The sequence below is a fragment of the Malaclemys terrapin genome, chromosome 7, assembly GCF_027887155.1.
Source record: "Malaclemys terrapin pileata isolate rMalTer1 chromosome 7, rMalTer1.hap1, whole genome shotgun sequence".
NCBI lineage: Eukaryota > Metazoa > Chordata > Testudines > Emydidae > Malaclemys > Malaclemys terrapin.
This window is the reverse complement of record NC_071511.1, coordinates 107,871,297-107,887,375: the sequence shown is the minus strand read 5'-3', so window position 1 is coordinate 107,887,375 and position 16,079 is coordinate 107,871,297.

The window sequence follows — 16,079 nt, the reverse complement described above, 5'->3', positions numbered from 1 at the left end:
CCCATCACTGTGCTTGTTCAGGTGGGGCTGGGAAGGCCCCAGTTCCATTGCACAGGCCCAGGTGGGCTAGGGAGGACCAGAAGCCTCGCTGCTGCCACCCACTTTAAGTCCAGGGAAGGCAAAAGGCAGTATCTGTAGCTCATCCAACCAGTCCTCTTCCTCTCCAGGATTAGAAAGGTCCCAACCTCACTGCCTGGTCTAGAGACCAGAGAGGTAACACAGCTTTCGTTGTCAGCTCAGCTTTCGTTGCCAGTATCTCAGAACCGGGCCAATCACATAGTCCAGGGGATGGATAGGCCAGGAAGGACCTTCAAACCAGCAACAACATCAGCCCCTGAGGAAGGCTCTATTACCCTTTTAAACAGATAGGCCTTTCCCAGAAAATGGGCAGAAAGCTGCCTGAGCAATTTATGGAGCACAAGTGTAATATGCTCCTGAGAAGAGGCTCTACTCCCCAAGCAAGCAACCACCTTTTACAATTGCTTCCAAATGATGTTGGATGTAGACTCTGTAGTAAGATGACCTCTTGTGTCAGAGGCCCAGTCTGAGGCCTGAAGCCTGAACCAAAGTACTTCCAGGCATTGCCAAGCAAAAACTGGGCTGTGAGCCAGAGGCAGGCCCCACTCACAGAAGTTGGCAAGAAGAGGGTTGTTTGAAGCAGGTGCATCCACACATAAGTGCTAATAAGAAGAACTTGTGCCAAGATGACATCAGAACACTCCACAGACATAACAAGGAACAGGCAGGTGCATCTTAAAGACAGGGTCAAAAGGACAGCCTGATGGATAGATCTGTTTGAAACAACATGATCAAAGGAGGAAACAGCACCCAATAAGTCAGTAGGGATGAGTAATCTGTCCTGTAACTGTATAAAAGTAGGTCCTGGAGTGCGCATCTTTGTCCAGTCTAGGGGGCAGTGGAGTGTCCTGCCACTGACTGAGCTGTGTCCGTTGCCAGGGGGCACATATTCGTAGTATGTCCTGTAGAGTCTATAGGAAACTATTACTGTGCTTCATTTGACAATAAACCTGGCCTGGGTTCCTTTGTACCTTACTAGAGTCTGTGGTCTTTGGGGGTTCTCTCAGGGTTTGCTGTGTCAGGTATCTGCGCAGAGCTGGGGCAGCACACAGAGGGAACACGCATGCAGCCGATGGTTATCGTCATCGACCAAGAGCAGAACACCACACCGGTAGCTACTGACAACAGACTCACACCAAAGGGAACATTGCAATGGTTTAATGTTGAAGTCACAAAGGCTGGTAGCGAGCTCTGTGTCCAAACTAAAAGGCTGTATCCCTCCAGTCAAGTGTAGATGGGGTGGGGGGAAGCCATTTTGGCCATAGCTTCTCTTTAGTCATCCAAATTTAGCTGTTAATCCAGCCAGGCACTTAGATTGTGAACTGGTCAGTAATGGCAGGCACACCTTCCATCATGGGATTCAATATAATCTTTCACAACTTTATTCTCCCAGCCCACCAACATCACCTCTTTTTTATCATTTTGCTCTCACCCATGTTTCAGTTTCCATCAAACCCTAACTCAGTTGCTCTTGCTCATCAGTCAAGGTGAAGAGACAAAGCTATGTGTCATCAGCAAACAGAAAATAACTAAACTTCTGCAGCTTAATCTCCCTGCATATTCCTGAAGGCATCAAACCACACACAGATATAGCACAGCAGCAGAAGATGGAGACAACTCAAATGACAAAAGGCTCTTTGTGCATCTAACAAGAGATAATTCTATCCCTTCTGGCAAATCTTTCCTAAAAAGAAGATTCCCGTGTTCTTATATCAGATAATTTGTAATATTTTAGAGAAAGACTCTTTGCAGTTATGTCCTTTTGAGGGAAGAAGGTCATTTCCCTCATTCTTGAATATATGAATGACCTTTATTAACATCTTTTAAGACATGTTTAGGTTCAGAGGATGGACAACTTTACTCCTTTCCTAAATCCTGCCACAAGTACTCCTGTTCTTTTTGCGAATACAGACTAATATGGCTGCTACTCTGAGACCCACAAACTTACTTTCTCTTGGAACATGACCAGCTGAAAGAGCAAAACTAACATTAAGGCACCTGCAGTATGACGCTTACGTTGGAGAGGAAAAATACGAACTGCATGATAGGATTCACAGCAGCCTGAATGAGAGCTGAATGCCTTCAGCAGCACCAGTCCAATCAGGTAGATTTGCCTGCACTCCTAGGATTGGGGCCCCAGAAAAAGGTTTAGCAGCCAATTTAAATTCTGCCTGATGTGAGGAAGAGGGAGATGTCTTCCCAGCTTCTGTGGAGATCCCAGATTTATCCAGTAAGGCCCACCACATAGAAGGATTTGGGCTCTGTAGGTGCGGCACAATCTCAGCCATCACTAATTTAGTAAAACCAATTATTCTCAGTCATCATGATTAGAATGTTCAAACTCAGATTGGGGCACTCATCTTTCGGTTCATGTGCATTTTTCTCTTCTACTGTGGGCTACATGCTGGGCCAGTCTTATTTGAGCAGCAAAAGAAAAGGAAGTTATGCCCATACTGCTGTGCTTTATAGGGAAAGAAATTTCATAGCTCGTAGACCAGAGATTGACAGACTGGATGAGGATGGGATGGTTATATTGTATGTAATATATATATAAAATATATATATATGCACTGCTGGTACATACACCAGGGGAAAAATAAATGTTGAGAACATTTTTTTATTCTGCTGAGCAATAAAGGCAAGAATAGCTCTCAGTCCAAAGCCTCTGCCTTGATTTACAAATCACAGTGGAGGAGAGGCTTGTTACTGGATTATTCATGCAGTGTAACCAGGCACATTGTCTGTTGTAGACAGTAGAGTTACCTTTAAAAAGTGATGATCACCAAAAGTTGTGGTGTTGCTGTGAGTTGCATGTGCTTTGCAGAGGCTGCATGTTACCATGTAGCCCTTTGCATTTCTTTCCCAACAGTGAATGTGCTCAGTGATTAGCTTCAATGTACATGTTACTTTTAGCTAAGTGCAAAGCTGGTGAATAATACATCCTAGGGATATCTAAATTTGTGGGGGTTTCTTTTGAAGTGAAATCATTTTTGGTATAATAAGAGAAACATTCTGCTTTGCATTTTATTATTATGGAATCATCACTGGGAGCCAAGCAGTTTAAGTATTTCAAAAGAATGATTATTCACCCACAAGACTAAATTTAAGTAACTCTAAAGGGCTGATTTAAACCCATAGCTGCCTACAAATTCAGCTTTAAGGCCATCCCTGTGCCACAGCACATATGGCTCTGGTTGTATCAGACAGGCTCATTCCATGTCAGATGTGAATTTCTCCTAACCCTGGGATTAAAAAAACGTTTAAATAACAGATTCCAATTCACAGTTTACCACAACTGATTTTACCACAACTGGGTAAAACACCTGGGTAGATACATGATGAAGCCTGTAATTTTAAAAAGTTACATATTCTATGTTCCTATTCTGGGTTAAATATGACCTGCTTATGTCTCAAGGACTCTGAACAGCATTCTGCTTAGCAAGAATTTTGCATACTTATATTTTCAGACTTTTTTCTGTCTTTTTTATTGGTGTTTTAATATCTAAGACATTGCCATGAAAACAGGATTCATCTGCTCACATGGCTTACTCCCCACGAAAGTCATAGGGGCAGATCCTCACCTGGTATAAATTAGCATAGCTCCACTGACTTCATATTTACACTAACTGAGGATCTGTCCTGTAATCTATGTAGGGGCCTGATTCTGTTCCCCCTGAAGTCAATAGGAGTTGGATAAGTTCGTAGGTTCTAATGGTACTAGCAAATAGGTACTCCATAATGGTAGTCTTATCACTCCACAAATGTGAATGAATTTATGTTTGCAATACCCCAGTCAGGTAGAGGAGAAAAAATATAAACCTTCTGTGACATAATAAATCACCTCTGTAGCAACTAATTGTGATGTCACAGAATCTTAGGGCTTCAGAAGGGAAATAAACACCAGGAGCAAATGAATTCTTTAAAACCAAGATCCTGTTTTCACACAAATGAATCTAGTTATTAAAAGAAGGAAGAGAGAAGAGATTTATACTGAGTATCAGTAAAACGGTCTCTAACTAGATTGATTTTTATAAGACATCACCTCCTGGCTCCTCTCTTTGTAAATATAATGCATCGGTAGTTCCCATGTGCACCTTCCCCAGCACACAAAGAATGAAGTCACTTTTCAAACAAGTTTGTTCATATTGCTTGGCTCTGGGCAAGTTTATCTGCTGAGAAAAGTGATGTTTACCAACATCTTTAGTGATGTTGGTAAAAAGAAGGCATGTAACTGGCAGCATCAGTGTGTGGGTTCTAAAGGGGGTTTTATACACATGTAGTTCCCATTTATATTAATTGGACTTAAGTGTGCACATCTGGAGAAGAAAATAGACCCCTCGGCCAGGCAATCGGCAGTACTGATTTGTCGATTTTAAAATTAAGCTCAGTGTTAGTGCGCAACTGTAATGGGATTCTGATTTTGGGGGTGGGAGTGAAGGTCTGTTGTTCTGCGTGTCTATTATATTGTTCAGGTCTCCCTGTTATTCCCACACATGCGGATAGAAATTTGGGAGTTTCTGCCTTGTCATTTTTTTCAGGAGATGGAGCTTCAGAGAGACAATTTCAATCTCTCAAACGTGCACTACTCAGGAGATCCACTGAAGCTCTGGACCATCCATGCTTTGACCCTGTGCTTCTTTATACATCACGTCCCAATCTCACCCGCCTCAATGGTAGTACTGGCCACTGTCTCACAAAACCTTACTCATGGGATTTGCTGTAGGATAGGAGGACCAGCATAAGTTAACGCAGATAAAGGCAACACTTATTTATTTACACCAAAGAAGCCTTATGGTGTGTGTAGAGAGGAAGGGGACATAATGCCCCCAAAGCATCTGAGTCCTCTGGCCTGTCCCCTCCCCACAACACAGAGCCCATTGTCTTTGGAGCACCTCTGTGGATGGAGGAAAATTGGGGGAGGGGTATATTGTCAATGAGGCTGTACTTTCCCTCCTGAGAGTCCTTGAGTAGTATCTACCTGAACAAGCATGTCACAGCTCATGGAAGCAAAGAGATAACTGGGGGCAAAATAAAGTTAACACTAAACAGTAGTTCCTTCCAACAGGTGGAGATCTCTGAATGGGGAATGGGAGTTTTCATGTGGTGGATCCAAAAACTGCAATGTACTGTAAATTAAATTACACTCCTGAGATTCCCACTACACCACTGATCTATACCCCCCCAGCAGAAGGTGTGCATGCCCCCGGTGTCCAGCAAAGCTCAGCTTCATGGGGGCTGTCAAGGCTGGATCCCCACTTTGAACTTTAGGGTACAAATGTAGGGGCCTGCATGAAAACTTCTAAGCTTAACTACCAGCTTAGCTCTGGTTCCGCTGCCACCATTTCAATGGATTCCATTCCTGGGAAGCCTTGAAAAACCTTCACCAATTCCCTGGTGAATACAGATCCAAACCCCTTGGATTTTAAAACAAGGAGAAATTAACCATTCCCCCTCCTTCCTCCCACCAACTCCTGGTGAATCAAGATCCAAACCCCTTGGATCTTAAAACAAGGAAAAATCAATCAGGTTCTTAAAAAGAAGGTTTTTAATTAAAGAAAAAGGTAAAAATCATCTCTGTAAAATCAGTATGGAAATTAACCTTACAGGGTAATCAAACTTAAAGAGCTCAGAGGACTCCCCTCTAGTCTTAGGTTCAAAGTACTGCAAACAAAGATAAACACTCTAGTAAAAGGTACATTTACAAGTTGAGAAAACAAAGGAAAACTAACACGCCTTGCCTGGCTATTTACTTACAAGTTTGAAATAGGAGAGACTTGTTTAGAAAGATGTGGAGAACCTGGATTGATGTCTGGTCCCTCTCAGTCCCGAGAACGAACACACTCCCAAAAAAAGAACACAAACAAAAGCCTTCCCCTCCCAAGATTTGAAAGTATCTTGTCCCCTTATTGGTCCTTTAGGTCAGATGCCAGCCAGGTTACCTGAGCTTCTTAACCCTTTACAGGGAAAAGGATTTTGGAGTCTCTGGCCAGGAGGGATTTTATAGTACTGTACACAGGACAGCTATTACCCTTCCCTTTATAGTTATGACAGGGGCACTCACTGCTGCTGCACATAGCATCTCTTTTGGGCAAGCAGGGGTTGGGAACACCAGCAGCCCAATAACCACAGAGGATACTCCAGCCCTTAGTCTGCGTTATCAAGCTGGGCTCTGAGGCAGGATTTAGTGCTGTGGAAAGGGAAAGGATAGTCTCCTTAATAGTCTGTTCTCCCCTTAGTACTATTGCATAAGTCTCATTTAAAATAATGGGAGAGATGTGTGCTGCTGAGGATAAACTGTTGATTTTATTATTGCCATGGTACCATGGTGACAAGCACACTCCTGACAGATAGACCACTCACTTCAATTCTGGGGAACAAGAAGATGATCTCTTAAAGCTTGAAAATATATTTTGCTGTTTTCCTTACAAAGTTGCCCTTGGGAATGATGCTTATAGGCACATAAACTCCTGGACCATACCAGGAGTCCTTTACTTTGTCTGAATTCTCATTGAAAATAATGGGAGTTTCGCCTCAATAAAAACGGAGTGAGAATTGAGTAAACATGTCAGCATTTGGCCTATCTGAAAATACACCCCCAGATTTTAAATGTTCAGGTTCAGTTTTTTATTCCTAGTGGTACATCCTTGTAATACCCTTCAAGAAATACTTGAAGGACATAAACATCAATGAGGCAAAGGAATTATTTAGGGTATCATTTGTCTTAGTCGTGTTTTAGGCAACTTATACATATTTCGTTCCTTTAATCTTTCCTAATAAGTCAATCTCTTAATCATTTTTATTGCTGTTCTATGAATTCTCTTCCATTTGTCTATAGTTCTCTGGTGCCCAGAACTGAATGCAGAATTGTATATGTGATCTCACCACAGCGGCACAGAGAGGGGATATTACCTCCCTGCTACCTTTAGCTATCACTAGTTTAATAACTTATTGGAATCATGGAGAGCAAGAAATTGATTCAAATAGCTTTAAATGGATAGAGGGTTCAGAAATATTGTAATGCTTTTGTGGCACTGCTTACATCAAGAAAAACATCAAGCCAAGCCAAGTTTAGCATGCTAATCTACTACAAATGTACAACATTTTAAATGCTTGGGGAAATTAAGGCATTAAAACCTGACTCAAGCACAACCATGTGATTCTCTAAAGGAATATGAATAAAGAGTGACACAATTTAGAAGACAAATGAATAGGGTTCAAATTAGTACTACAAATAGCTCACACATGCCCATGTCCTTAGGGTTTCATTACTGCACATTCTATAATTCACAGGTATATGACAGAACAATCAAAGATGACTCAGAATAACAGACCAGCTGGAGCAGAAGGACAAGACTATGTCTATTAGGAACTAGGCCCTGCATTGGGGCTGGTGCAGAGCTGCTCTCCCTGAAGAAGGGCACCTGTATCTCAGGATGGCAGAGTTTCCAAGAGTGCAGGAGGCAGGGGTGCACACAACGCCTCAGCCCATATTAGGGTACACCATGCCTCCCATGATCTCGCTCTTTAAGCACCTCTGGCTAACTGGGTAGGGGCAAGCAAGGCCATTGCCTCATCTCCTGCCCAACCTTTTGGGGTGACTAGCACTCGGAGGGAGCAGTCCCTGTGCAGTATGCACAGTACCCAGTTAGTCTGATGCCAAAGAAAGGGGTGGGCACGGAACTCTGAATTCTAAGAGAGCTAGAGGGAATTAGAGAACTACTTATCTTCCTAATGAGGAGGAACCCCCATAACAGTGAGACCAAGAAGCTTGCAGATATTCTATGAGCCAGCAGCCAGAAGGGTTACATTTGATTGGCTCAAGCCCTTATTTGCATTGAACTTTTTAACATGGCAGAAAAGTCTGCAGAAAAGTTCCTGTTAAATGCATGAAATATCATAAGTATTTAATATGGCTGGATCTAGTCACTTTGAAAATAGTCTAAAGGAGGAAATTATGGTCTCATGCTAGATGCTGAAGAATAGAGTGGATCCCTTATCCATGTTGCATTCATATTCTGATAATAGGATATTAGGTTGGCATTCTTTTGCAATTATTTTGAGTCTAATTCTTGATTAGGAACCAAGAATCCCTTTCTGCTGTCATTGACGTCAAATGGTAATAGCACTACTGGTTTCATCTTACACACATGAGTAGCCCCATTGTCTTCTACTACTTAGATGAGTAAGGAGGGAAGGGCTTTTTTCCCCTCCTTGGAGGCATATAGTTTCTTGTTAACTGTTATAGAATAATCTATTCCACTCTACCTTGAATGGTCCCTTCGAATATGTGCTAACTACTTATGCTAAAACTACGAGGAGTCCTTGTGGCACCTTAGGGACTAACACATTTATTTTCATGGGCTTTATATTTATACCTGTTTACTGTATTTTCCACTCCATGCATCTGATGAAGTAGGTTTTAGCCCATGAAAGCTTATGCCTAAATAAATTTGTTAGTCTCTAAGGTGCCACAAGGACTCCTCATTGTTTTTACTGATACAGACGAACATGGCTACCCCTCTGATACTTACGCTAAGCAATCTGTTCCACTTTGCATTTAGCTGTGAGCCTTGGAGTACCTTTCCCAGATCGGAAGAAGAGTTCTGTGTGGCTCAAAAGCTTGTTTCTATCAACAGAAGTTGGTCCAATAAAAGATATTACTTCATACACACACACACACTTGTCTCTCTAATATCCTGGGACCGATATGGCTACAACTACACTACAAATTCCACTCTGTTATACACACAAAGAATATCACCTCCCAGAAACATTACATATGCTAATATATTTCATTGCTGTGCCACAGATAAGGAATTGTAGGTCACTGGGCCATTTTGTATGCACTTCAGTGCTCAGCATAGCTTTTCTTTTCATGTCATTTATTATTCCTCCCCCAGCTCCTGACTACAAAATGCAGTGTTTAAAATTTGATCAGTGATGTATCCTAACTCGTCCTTGAATTATACAGGTTTCTTATTTCTCTTTCCTTAACCCTCTTTTCACCTTAATTATCTCAAGAGAAATCAGAATGAAGTTTATTTTACAAGCTGCATTCCCCTCATACAGTACTTTTCTATCCCTTATCTCTGTAACTCCTCATTCAGAACCTGACCATGTGTTTCTTGCACACCCAAAGCCACCATTTACTTCGATGGGAGCTGTGGATGTTCAAGAAGCACAGATCAGGCCCTTTATACACATACACAATCTCTATCTTTTCAAGTGACTCATAAGAATTATTTATATTCTGGACAAATATTTTCAAGCTGCTGGACAAAAATTATGTCTCCTTAAGCCATAAATTGAAGATATTTTCAACTGTCAAGACCATTTGGTTAATATTGATTCAGCTGCTATCAGTGCACAGTTTATGGAACTTACATTGACTTCACTGGGAATTCTGTACATGAAGGGAGAGATTCATCCCTATGTAAAGAGCAAGCTTAAGGCCTGCTCAAAATGGGACTTAAATAGTCTTACGCAGTGCCTCTGTATGGGGTGAATTTTCCCTGGAGCACTTAACGGATCAAGCTCTGTATTATATTCCGGGGGGTGGGAGTTGCTCACTTTTAGGATATAAAAATACAATCATTTGATTTACCAGACACCATATGGAAATGTGGTTATGGAGTACCTCTTGTTTCATTAAAAAAAGAGATATAGATATAGATATCTATCTATCTATATCTATATATATATGAAAATCTCCCTGATACATACAAGCTCATCTCTTTCCTGAACCAATAAACTGAAGGGGGAGGGGGGGAGGGATGGGACAAGGGGAATGGCTAACTCAGCCTTCATCAGATAGTTGCGTCAGTTTACAACAGTTTTAAATACATTTTAAAGGTAATGATTAAAAATATGTATCAACATTATCATTTTCAATTACTACCATAGTTGCAATGAAATTCTGGCTTCAGGAATATTAAAAGAAACATTGGAAAGTAGACACAATAAAAGTTTTAGGCCAAATTCACTCCATTGAGAAATAGGCCAGGAAAATAGAGCTTAATCAATGCAGAACATTTGGGCCAGCATTCTGTATAAGGGTGAATTTCATGCTAAGTGCACAATCTTTGTTGTTACCCCATCATCAGTACATATTCTTCCTGGTATGTTTCTGTTCACATGGTTAAAATATTGGCATACTTGCATTTGCATGAAGTCTCATCTTACCAGTAACTTTCTGCAGCTTGGTTCCTCAAAAACAGGAGTATAATAGAAGAGCTTCTTCACACAATCTAATTTCTTGCTGACTCAGACAGTTTGGTGTGGAGCCAATTTCTCCAACTTCTGTGGCTTTGCATTGGAAATTACTATTGTTGAATAGATCTTTGCTTGTGATTTATAACAGTGGTCCCCAACGAGGTGCCCACGGGCGCCATAGCGCCCGCCGGAACATCTATGTGCACCCGCGTACTGGCCAGCGGATGAGCATCCACCGAAATGCCGCTGACAAGCAGCGTCATCCAGAGGCTGAAATTTAGACATGTTTTCCTTCTCTTATTCTCACTACTAGTGGTCTTAGGGCAGGAAGGAATTTAGAGGTAGTGTCTGTGAGTAACCTCACGCAGCTCATTTAACTTCTCTTTCTCTTAACTTCCTAGTTCACCCATTTGTACAATGGGAGTGATAAATAATAGTCATCATAATAAGCACTTAGTCCCTGACTTCACACTCAAATACTCCCATTGATTCCAGTGGGACTACTCACTTGTGTAGAGTTCAGCAGGTCTGTAAATGGTTGCAGGATCAGGGCCTTACCACCCATCCAATGATTTTTGTGAGGATGAACTAGTCATTTAGTGTTTGAACAGTGCTTTGAATGTGTAAAACACTATACAAGTGTTATTAATTATTAATATTGTTAGTCATTTATTAGTGGTTAGATCAAGGAACTATGAGTCAGAATCCCTGCTTCTGAGCCACGAATAAGAGCTCTGTGTAGCCTGAAAGCTTTTCTCTTTGACGAAACGGAAGTTGGTCCAATAAAAGATATTACCCCACCCACCTTGTCTCTCTAATATCCTGGGACCAAACGAAACTACAACACTGATACTGAACAAGTCATTTAATTTCTCTGTGCCTCATTTTTCCTGTTAGTGCCTACCTCTGTGTGATGAGAAGTTTAATTATGTTTGGAAAGTGCTTTGAGAACCTTGTATGAAAGGTGATATATAGATGCAAAACATTATTATACAACAGAGACAAACAGGTTATTTCACTTCTGTACAAAGGGTTAGCACTAGTCCTATGCACCATTTCATTGATAGTGGGGCTTTGTACTAGGCCTCTGTAGAGGGGTGAATTTCATCCACTAAGTAATGAGATACATACTGAGCCAGAATTTCTCACAGTGAGAGTCAAGGTCCATGCACTTTTGCATTTCATTTGGAAACCTTCTTTATGCCACTGCAGGAACTTCAGGACACTGGTTTGCACAAATGGGTATTTAAGCAGAATAAAAGTGGAATTTGTATGTTAACTACAAAAGAATGTTGACATAGAATATCAGGGTTGGAAGGGTCTTCAGGAGGTTATCTAGTCGAACTCCCTGCTCAAAGCAGGACTAATCCCCAGACAGATTTTTACCCCAGTTCCCTAAATGGCCCCCTCAAGGATTGAACTCACAACCCTGGGTTTAGCAGGCCAATGCTCAAAAAACTAAGCTATCCCTGCCCCACTCATAAAAATGAGCCTCTGTTCTAGAAAATCTCATGTACGGTATTCAATGTTACAGGTAGTCTCCGTGATGATTATATGAATAAATCCATGTTCAGGATGATTTTAGTGTCCCCCTCTGAAAATGAATGTGCTGCATGCATAAATATATGGACCCAATAAGTTCCAGGTTCCATCATCAAGGTGTTTGCTACTATTTCAGGTTTTCTGACAATTATCAGATAATATATTTATTTTAATTGCATATTTCTGGAGACCAAAAGTTATGATTTTGGTTCTGGACACTTAATACTCTAGTAGCTTGACACAGTTGTTTTCCCAGTGCCATATTTGATCACACTGTTTTGGAACCTAACTACCTTTTTTTCACAACTTTGGTTGCCGTGATAACCCATGGAAGTTTTTAATCTATTCAGCTCACTTTTTGTGCTTGAGAAACTGGCTGCTTGTTTCTGTCTGTTGGAAAAAGTTGCAACTGGACAAAATAAAGAATGCTGCCAGCATAAACCCCAGTATAATCTGATTTTAAGGACTGCTGTAAATCAGAATGATTGATGAAGCTGCAACAGCACATCTAGAAAGTTGAGAGTACAAATATCTTTAATAATATTTATTATCTCACATCATATGTATACATATAGGATATAAAATGCATCTATTTATCATTGCAATAATAGATACTAATAGTGATGCAAAGCAAAGTTGACAAGTGGCCATTCTGAGAGCTACATAAAAGCCCTCAGGGCATATGTGACAATCCAACTGAGGTCACCGATCTAGTGAGAACACATTCAAATCCTCTTGATCCTTCCCACATAAACACTCCAAAGAGAGACATGTATAACTATTTGCAGCTGTCAGAACTTCCCAGCCCCATGGACAAGTCTTCTTCCAACTTTAGGAGCTCTCAACTTTCATCCTCAAGAAAACTGTCCTTTCCCAATGTAAAACCCATCTGGCTTCCTTTAGTGACATCCATACCCCAAATGTGTGAACATGCTACCCTTAGATAATACAGTACCATGCTCATGTATTTCATCATTTGTTTAGTCCCTTCTTGTCACATTCAATAGTTATGAATAATCCAGTGGCATAATCTTCTATAGAATCTCAGGGAATTTGACCCACAGTGTTTCCCTGGAAGTTGCTGGGAGATATTAAAATGCTGAATGCTTCTCACTTCCCCCCCCCCCCCCCACTTCCTTCTTTCTTTACAAACACAATGGCCCTAGGACAATGAAATGCAGAAACATACTGTAATGCAATGTCATGGCTGAGCTTTTCACTGTGTTAAATGGGGAAATTTTAAAGATCCTCACTACAACCGTAGCTTGGCTACTTTTGCACATACTGTATGAATTATTTTCTAGTACCATTTATGCTGTTAAATTTATGCATTAGTATATAAAATGTCTTTGAACTATAAAAAAAATATATGAGCAGTGTGACAGAGTTCAGTGTGGTAGGTACAATAACTTTAAAATACCTGACTTCTGTATGTTGAAAAGAAACAGTGCCTATCCTTGATTAACTAAGTTTTTGCATTTAAAATATCTGTGCTTGACAACAGAAACCTGGAAATATCCTTTGATTGCACTTTCAGTAGTATGGCTTAACTTCCATATTAGGCTAATAGAGTAGCCTATTTTTGATAGCTCTTTTTCATAACGGATTATGGTGTCATAATAGATTATGGAACATACTACTTGAGTGTAATTGCTCACGTAAGAGATTTTAGCTCAACGGGGTTTATAATAAACCTAAGCAAAAAGCATGCATGCCATTTCACACACTCATAAATCTGAATTTGGCCTTCAGATGAATATACTGTAAATATTTTGGACATATGCTTAATTCTCTTATGCTTTAATATTTTAAGTATTTATTTGGATGTGACATTCTCTTTTGTTTAAAATAGACGTGTGAAGGGGCCTGTGACAGGGCTTTCTACTCACCGCTAGGATGGCTCCTCCTGCTGGCAACAATGGGGATTAGCATCGTAAGGTCAACACCCCCTCCCAAAGTTGCATGCTGACTCTCTGCCTTTCTCTCCCCCTAACTCCTTCAGGACAAGTGTGGAGTGAACACCCTACCACAGGGTCTCTAATATCACACCCTTACCACAAGGTTGCCCCATTTCCCCATCCCTGGACACAGCATTGCAAGGGGTCTTCATCGCTGGTGCCCCCTCACAGCCACCACTTTGGCTTTGCAATGGCCTGTCTCTCTCTGTCTTCTCCCAACCATCTATCTGGGTACTCCAGGACTTGGTCCTTTGGCCAAGTCACATAAAAGTTCAGACCCCTTCCATGGTAACAGAGATCCAAGCATAAATTGGAATATTATCCAATTAATAATGTTTTAGCTCCTCTTGGGCTACTCTGAAATTCTCCACTTATTGGCCCCTGCAGAGCTTCCCCTATGCTACTTACCCCAGCAGGTTTTTCCCCACTGCCTCCCCTCCCCAAGGCCTCTAGCAGCTTCCCTTCAGGGCTTTCCCTGCTCCTTGTAGGACCTAGCTCAAGGATCCCCCACAAAAACCTACACAGATCCCTGTGGGTCTTTGAGGCTGGTTTCCCCAGGTCTTTCCCCAAGAGATAGAGAGCTCTCCTTATTCCTTTCTCCTGAGTATTTTCACCCAGACCAAGTTCATAGCTCTATCTAAGTAGTCCTGACTCTGATCCATGGCAGCTGGGATCTCTTCTTATAATTAAGTTACATCACACCCAGCGGGGATCACTACTGACCATTCCATTAACACCTCACCAGTGAGGGTGAGGGATAGCTTCTAGGTCACAGGCAAGGCTGAGCCTTAAAGGGCCACCAGCCTGTGACAGGGCCCAATACAAGAAGGGAAATGCTGCTGTTAGATGCAGTGATACTGTGAGATACATGCAGCAGAGGTACATGATTCATCATCTTTGACTCTGTTTTCTTATAAAAATTAGGACCAAATTCACTACTAGTGTAAGCTGGAATAGTAAAGTCAACAGATTTGTGCCTTCTTATGCCGGTGGTGAATCTGGCCTGCAATGTTTGGATTATACCTCCTATAGCTGTATGTTAGCATATAAATTGCGAGGCAAATTTCTGCATGAAGAAACGCTGTTAACATAAGAAAACTCAGGACTTCATAGAACGGTACATATTGTCGCTCAGGCATGGATAGCATATGTAGATTCTTTTTACTCCTGAATCAAAAAGAAATATTAGCATGACCCATGTACCAAAATTGTTATGGATCCATTACAAGGCAAGAATTTACATTTTAAAACAGCTACACTGGAATAAATTCATCCTTAGTGTAACTCCATTAAATTCAATATTGAAAGGCAATGGAATTACCCCAGGGAAGAATTTGGCCCAAGGCCAATAAAAGATTGAAGTGATCTATCAGTGAATATGCACTGTATCTTTTTCACAAATGCAGAAATTCCTCTCCCCTTGTATTTTCATTTGCAATGCTGGCAGCAAATAGGTAGGGGAAAAAGGGTTTCCTGTACTAATAGAGTATGAAAATCTTCCCAGCTTTCTATCATATCAAGGTGACTGTTAACTTTATTAGTATTCATTTTCATTTACACTATTGAAAAGTCATTAATGTGATAAGAGTCTTATTATCTTTATAACAATGAGTGTTTATTAAAAGCATGTACAGTGAAAATCAGTACTATGATGCAGCATTGCAAAGTACAATGCAATGGATCATCTTAAGAAAAATAATATAGATTTCTAGTTCTTTTTTTCAACAACTTCACAGAAGAAAAAGCAAGATAACAATGATGAGTTGAACTTATGTAACAGAATTTGCAAGTGCTTTGAATGCTTATACTGCATGCAGAGAGAGACCTGGAGGAATCATTTCCAGGAGATGATAATTGTCTGCCCTTTTAGCCAGAAACTGTCTAGCTGTTTAGTTTAATTAAAAATGACACTGTCAATTACTACCTGCAAATAACAGAAAAAAGTTGAATAATTAATTTTATGGGATAATCTATCCAGTATGCAGTCACAAACTGGATATGCCTCATCTTATAATCAGTCCACACTTACTGCAAGTGGCAGGTCTCTTATGTATGTATTTTGCAGTTTTTACTTAAACAAAAGTGATCCATAAATGAGGCATGTGAGAAATTCCTAGATTTTGAAATTTGGTTCATCCCGAATCAGGATGAAAAATTGAAATCTCAGAATTTTTCACAAAACAAAATATTCCAAAATATTTCATTTCAACCTTATGAAAACATTTTGCTTGGATAAGGTTGAAATGTTTAGGCTTTTTATGTTATATAACAGTTTATATTATAGATTCT